This window comes from Cyprinus carpio, chromosome B3 (genome assembly GCF_018340385.1).
Source record: "Cyprinus carpio isolate SPL01 chromosome B3, ASM1834038v1, whole genome shotgun sequence".
In the NCBI taxonomy this organism is placed as follows: Eukaryota; Metazoa; Chordata; class Actinopteri; order Cypriniformes; family Cyprinidae; genus Cyprinus; species Cyprinus carpio.
Genome location: NC_056599.1, coordinates 4,183,168 through 4,190,121, shown reverse-complemented (window position 1 = coordinate 4,190,121; position 6,954 = coordinate 4,183,168). Strand labels below are relative to the sequence as shown.

The following is a 6,954-nucleotide window of genomic DNA, read 5'->3' as shown; positions in this document are numbered from 1 at the left end:
CACAGACAAAGACCCGGTTAAGACTGTATAAATGTGAAATATTATTGGAAAAGCATTTGGTTTCTATTAAAATTTTACTGTACTGTAAGATGATTTATTTATTAATTCATAATTTGTTTTGGTTACTTCAGTCTCGTTATTTATTTAGTAATTTTCTAATTATTATTATTATTAAATATTCATTATAATCGTATTATTTGTTTTGAATACTGTAGTTTTTAAATTAATTTGTATTATTTTAATCAATTTAAAATATTTGTACATATAGGTAAACTATTGTATTAATTTTGTACTGTAATTCCAATGATATTGAATTTCTATTGATTGATTTTTAATCTAATTATGTTTTTAATGCAATATTATTTTTCATATAATGTACATGCATTTTAATTATTTTTAAAGTTTTATTTGATTCACAGTTTTATATTTGTAATTTTATTATTTAATCATTTCATATGTAATATAATTAATAATTTTTGTCATCATGATTATCCAATTGTTTATGCATTTATTTTAATATAATTGTATTTTTTAACATTTATTTAAATGTTTTATTTCTTCTTTAAGTTCACAGTTTTTCTCCAGTTTTAAACCCTGAACTGGATGATTGTTGGTTAAACAGAGCTATCCCACAATGCAGTGCGCTCAGTTTGACCTGGAGATGCATCGGGCAGAGGATTGATCGGTCGTGCTGTGACTGTGATCTGAGGCTGTGTGTGTGTGAGAGAGAGAGAGAGAGAGAGAATGTGGGTGTGTGTGGGAGGGCTGTGCAATTAATTGAAAAACATTTTCGATTTTGGCCTCCAATGATTATGAAAATACAATAATCGAGATAAAACGATCATTGCGCCCCGTTCCACCCCCTTTCCAGCGGTGCTCTTTCATTCCTCCATATAGGCTCAATTTTTAAAAGCGTGAAAAAGAACTTTCTCAGGAGGATTTCTGTGATGCGCTCAGAGATGATGTATTGAAGTGTATTAGATTTATACATGTTTTTAAAAGCGTGAAAAAGAACTTTCTCAGGAGGATTTCTGTGATGCGCTCAGAGACGGAACAAAACACGGACATGTGAAGTCATCTTTTAGCTCAAGGCTCAAATACATGCAAAACTGTGTTAAAATGCGGCGCTTAGGGATTATTCATGTATACCTTCGTCAGTCATGTAATAAATGAACGTAAAGAGTTGAGAATTAAAATACGTGTAATGGTAAATTGGATCCGTGCGGCTGTTAAAGTGACAGCAGTTTAATATTCCTGCTGTGACTGTGTGTTTAAAATTAATGAAACAATGAAAGACAAATTCAAAATCACACACTGCTCTTGAGTGAAGGACTTTTGTAGCTTTAATAAGAAACAAGGACAGTTTCATTCTTACAGTGAAGACTATGCCGTATTATTTCACATTGATTATTCATTTCTGTAGTAGGCTGTTAACTGCTTGAGACTTGCATAAAAAACTTTTTATTCTATCGTTTTGTCCTTTGCTTTTGTTTTATTAGTGACAGTATAATTATTTTCAATAATTCTGAGGACTAATTGTTTGTTTGTTTGTTACTAATAATTACCTAGTAATGTGCTGTGGTCTTGAGAATTGTGAAATTCCTCAAGTCTCTACAATGTAGATGTCATAGCAACCTTATTTACAGGAAATATATATTTGATATGCATCACTATCTTTAAATATATCACTCATATAAATGGTGATGTTAATGTGTGTGTCTAGAGTGGATCCAGCAGTACTCAGACTCACTGATCAAGGCTTCATCACTGCAGCAGAACATCGATCAGTTCATGAATGACTACGACACACAGGAGGAGGAGGTGAGACACACACACACACACACAGAGCCGTAGCTCATGAATTATTCATAACTTAACAGGAGGCGGAGCGTCAGAAGAAGGAGGCGGAGCATCAGCAGGAGGATGAGGAGGGCTGGGTGAAGGTGACGAAGGGCAGCCGTGGTGTGAAGGTCCGCCCACACAGCGAGACGGTCAATGAGAGGACGCTTCAGAAGGAGAAGAAGAAGAAAGTTGCGCAAGGAGCTGCTGAACTTCTACACGTGGCAGCACAGACACACGCAAAAAGAACGTGAGTCTTGAGACGATCAACGACACATTCATGCATGATTGAAGACTGTGAGAGAGAGAGAGTGCACTAGATAGTGTGTGACGAGTCTGATGTCTGAACACCACCGACTTCATGCATCAAAACTTTTTTTAATTGTTTTCATCATAAAAAAGAAATTTAAACAATAGAAATGTGAGATATTAACTCCAAGTTGCAATATGTAAACTCCGAATCGAGAGATGTGAACTCAGAATCGAGAGATGTGAACCCATAATCGCGAGATGTGAACCCATAATCGAGAGATGTGAACTCAGAATCGAGAGATGTGAACTCAGAATCCCATATTCGAGAGATGTGAACCCATAATCGAGAGATGTGAACTCAGAATCGAGAGATGTGAACCCATAATCGCGAGATGTGAACCCATAATCGAGAGATGTGAACTCATAATCGAGAGATGTGAACTCAGAATCGAGAGATGTGAACTCAGAATCGAGAGATGTGAACCCAGAATCGAGAGATGTGAACCCAGAATCGAGAGATGTGAACTCAGAATCGAGAGATGTGAACTCAGAATCGAGAGATGTGAACCCATAATCGAGAGATGTGAACCCATAATCGAGAGATGTGAACCCATATTCGAGAGATGTGAACCCATAATCGAGAGATGTGAACTCAGAATCGAGAGATGTGAACTCAGAATCGAGAGATGTGAACCCATAATCGAGAGATGTGAACTCAGAATCGAGAGATGTGAACCCAGAATCACGAGATGTGAACCCAGAATCGCGAGATGTGAACTCCGAATCGAGAGATGTGAACTCAGAATCGAGAGATGTGAACCCAGAATCACGAGATGTGAACCCAGAATCGTGAGATGTGAACTCCGAATCGAGAGATGTGAACCCAGACGAGTGAGATGTGAACCCATAAATCGAGAGATGTGAACTCAGAAATCGAGAGATGTGAAAGTACCCAGAATCACGAGATGTGAACTCCAAATCGAGAGATGTGAACCCAGAATCGTGAGATGTGAACCAATAATCGAGAGATGTGAACTCAGAATCGAGAGATGTGAACCCATAATCGAGAGATGTGAACCCATAATCGAGAGATGTGAACTCAGAATCGAGAGATGTGAACCCATAATCGAGAGATGTGAACCCTGAATCGAGAGATGTGAACCCAGAATCACGAGATGTGAACTCCGAATCGAGAGATGTGAACCCAGAATCACGAGATGTGAACTCCAAATCGAGAGATGTGAACCCAGAATCGTGAGATGTGAACCCATAATCGAGAGATGTGAACTCAGAATCGAGAGATGTGAACCCATAATCGAGAGATGTGAACTCAGAATCGAGAGATGTGAACTCAGAATCGAGAGATGTGAACCCATAATCGCGAGATGTGAACCCAGAATCGTGAGATGTGAACCCAGAATCACGAGATGTGAACCCTGAATCGAGAGATGTGAACCCATAATCGAGAGATGTGAACCCAGAATCGTGAGATGTGAACCCAAAATCGAGATATGTGAACTCAGAATCGAGAGATGTGAACTCAGAATCGAGAGATGTGAACCCAGAATCGTGAGATGTGAACCCAGAATCGCGAGATGTGAACCCAGAATCGAGAGATGTGAACCCATAATTGAGAGATGTGAACCCAGAATCGTGAGATGTGAACCCAGAATCGTGAGATGTGAAACCCAGAATCGCGAGATGTGAACTCAGAAATCGAGAGATGTGAACTCAGAATCGAGAGATGTGAACCCAAAATCGAGAGATGTGAACTCAGAATCGAGAGATGTGAACTCAGAATCGAGAGATGTGAACCCAGAATCGTGAGATGTGAACCCAGAATCGAGAGATGTGAACCCTGAATCGAGAGATGTGAACCCATAATTGAGAGATGTGAACCCAGAATCGTGAGATGTGAACCCAGAATCGCGAGATGTGAACCCAGAATCGCGAGATGTGAACCCTGAATCGAGAGATGTGAACCCATAATCGAGAGATGTGAACCCAGAATCGAGAGATGTGAACCCATAATCGTGAGATGTGAACCCAGAATCGTGAGATGTGAACCCAGAATCGCGAGATGTGAACCCATAATCGAGAGATGTGAACCCAGAATCGAGAGATGTGAACCCAGAATCGTGAGATGTGAACCCAGAATCGTGAGATGTGAACCCAGAATCGCGAGATGTGAACCCTGAATCGAGAGATGTGAACTCAGAATCGAGAGATGTGAACCCATAATCGAGAGATGTGAACCCAGAATCGTGAGATGTGAACTCAGAATCGAGAGATGTGAACTCAGAATCGAGAGATGTGAACCCAGAATCGAGAGATGTGAACCCAGAATCGAGAGATGTGAACCCCAGAATCGCGAGATGTGAACCCTGAATCGCGAGATGTGAACCCAGAATCGCGAGATGTGAACTCCAAATCGAGAGATGTGAACCCAGAATCGTGAGATGTGAACCCATAATCGAGAGATGTGAACCCAGAATCGAGAGATGTGAACCCAGAATCGCGAGATGTGAACCCTGAATCGCGAGATGTGAACCCAGAATCGCGAGATGTGAACTCCAAATCGAGAGATGTGAACCCAGAATCGAGAGATGTGAACCCATAATTGAGAGATGTGAACCCAGAATCGAGAGATGTGAACCCATAATCGAGAGATGTGAACCCAGAATCGCGAGATGTGAACCCTGAATCGCGAGATGTGAACCCAGAATCGCGAGATGTGAACTCCAAATCAAGAGATGTGAACCCAGAATCGTGAGATGTGAACCCAGAATCGCGAGATGTGAACCCTGAATCGCGAGATGTGAACCCAGAATCGCGAGATGTGAACTCCAAATCGAGAGATGTGAACCCAGTATCGCGAGATGTGAACCCAGAATCACGAGATGTGAACCCAGAATCACAAGATGTGAACTCTGAATCGTGAGATTTGAACTCCGAATCGAGAGATGTGAACTCAGAATCGAGAGATGTGAACCCAGAATCGAGAGATGTGAACCCAGAATCGAGAGATGTGAACCCATATTCGAGAGATGTGAACCCCAGAATCGCGAGATGTGAACCCTGAATCGCGAGATGTGAACCAGAATCGCGAGATGTGTGAACTCCAAATCGAGAGATGTGAACCCAGAATCGTGAGATGTGAACCCAGAATCGCGAGATGTGAACCCTGAATCGCGAGATGTGAACCCAGAATCGCGAGATGTGAACTCCAAATCGAGAGATGTGAACCCAGTATCGCGAGATGTGAACCCAGAATCACGAGATGTGAACCCAGAATCACGAGATGTGAACTCTGAATCGTGAGATTTGAACTCCGAATCGAGAGATGTGAACTCAGAATCGAGAGATGTGAACTCCGAATCGAGAGATGTGAACTCCGAATCGCGAGATGGGAACTCAACTGCAAGATGTAAAATTGGTATTCTTTTTTTCTTAAAAATGCTAACCCTTTTTTTTTTTTTCAAAATTGCACTTTTTTATGTCATAACTGTTGTAAATCTGAGAAAAAAGTCAGAGCATGTTTCCGTGTGTCTGAAAGGCTCTCAAAGCGAATCATCCGTCTGTTTCAGATATCGCTGAGCTAAGGAAGAAGTTTGAAGAGGACAAACAGAGAATAGCTGTTCTGAGAGCACAGAGGAAATACCCACAATGCCTTGCACCTGTTGGCCTGTACTGTCTGGTCACATGAAGGTTTATTTGAAATAAAGTCTTCAGCGAGTCAAACAGCTGGTGTCTTTTACCAGAGCTGCCAACTCTCAGGCATTCAATGTGAAATTCACACAACTTATACTTTTCTCACACTACATGTACCTTTTCTCGTACAGTGAAAAGCACCCTACATTGAAAATGTAATAATAGGATATTGGCGAAACAGATTTGGGTAAGGATCCAGTGCGTATCTGTGCTCTAGAGAACATCAAAGGTTTTTATTTACAATGTGTTTTTGTAGCGCTGTGCAATGTAGCCAATCACAGACTTATCTGTTCATTCGTGAACACCTCTGATTGGCTATTCTGTTCAAATGAGTCAGAATTCACAGATTTTTTTTCTGCACACTCGTGAGTTGTCTCATTGTAACATGATGTAAATAAGAGTTTCATTGATTATAAAGGAACTTTGTGAGATCGCGATGAACTGAAGGAAGTGACACCTTTTTAGTGATTATAAAGGAAGTGCTATTGCCGCACTTTCTAGGCTAAATATAATCCGTTCAGAATTTTAACAAATGTTTTGTTTTTTCAGCCATATACCCTGGACAAGCAGTTTCAAGAGTGGCATAAATTTGATTCATTTTCAAATGAGAGAAAAATAATTTTTCAAAATAGATGTTAAAACAAAGTAAATGCAGACTAATAGGTTAACAGAAAAATATTTGAATTTTCATAATTTTTTTTTTATGCGGTTGCAATTATTTATAAAATTAATTACTACTAAATCTTGCAGTTCTCTTTCTACATTTACATTTACATTTAATCATTTAGCAGACGCTTTTATCCAAAGCGACTTACAAATGAGAACAGTAGAAACAATCAGATCAACAAGAGTACAACAACGGTATACAAATGCTATGACAAGTCTCAGTTAGTCTAGTACAGAACACATAGCCAGGGTTTTTTTTTTTTTTTTTTTTTTTTTTTTTTAAATGAATATGATAGACAAGAAAAAGAAGAGGTTAATACTAGTATCAGTTGGTTAAGTGCAGGCGAAAAAGATGAGTCTTTAGATGTTTTTTGAAAATGAGTAAAGACTCAGCTGTTCGAATTGAGATCGGGAGGTCATTCCACCAAACTGGGCGCAGTCCAGGAAAAAGTCCGTGAGAGTGATTTTGAACCTCTTTGGGATGGC

General features: G+C 39.9%; 1 pseudogene; it reads left to right on the top strand.

The window, feature by feature from the left end:
* The first annotated feature begins 1,710 nt into the window (after positions 1–1,710).
* On the top strand, positions 1,711–6,123 carry LOC109060223 (annotated as a pseudogene).
* The last annotated feature ends 831 nt before the right edge of the window (positions 6,124–6,954 follow it).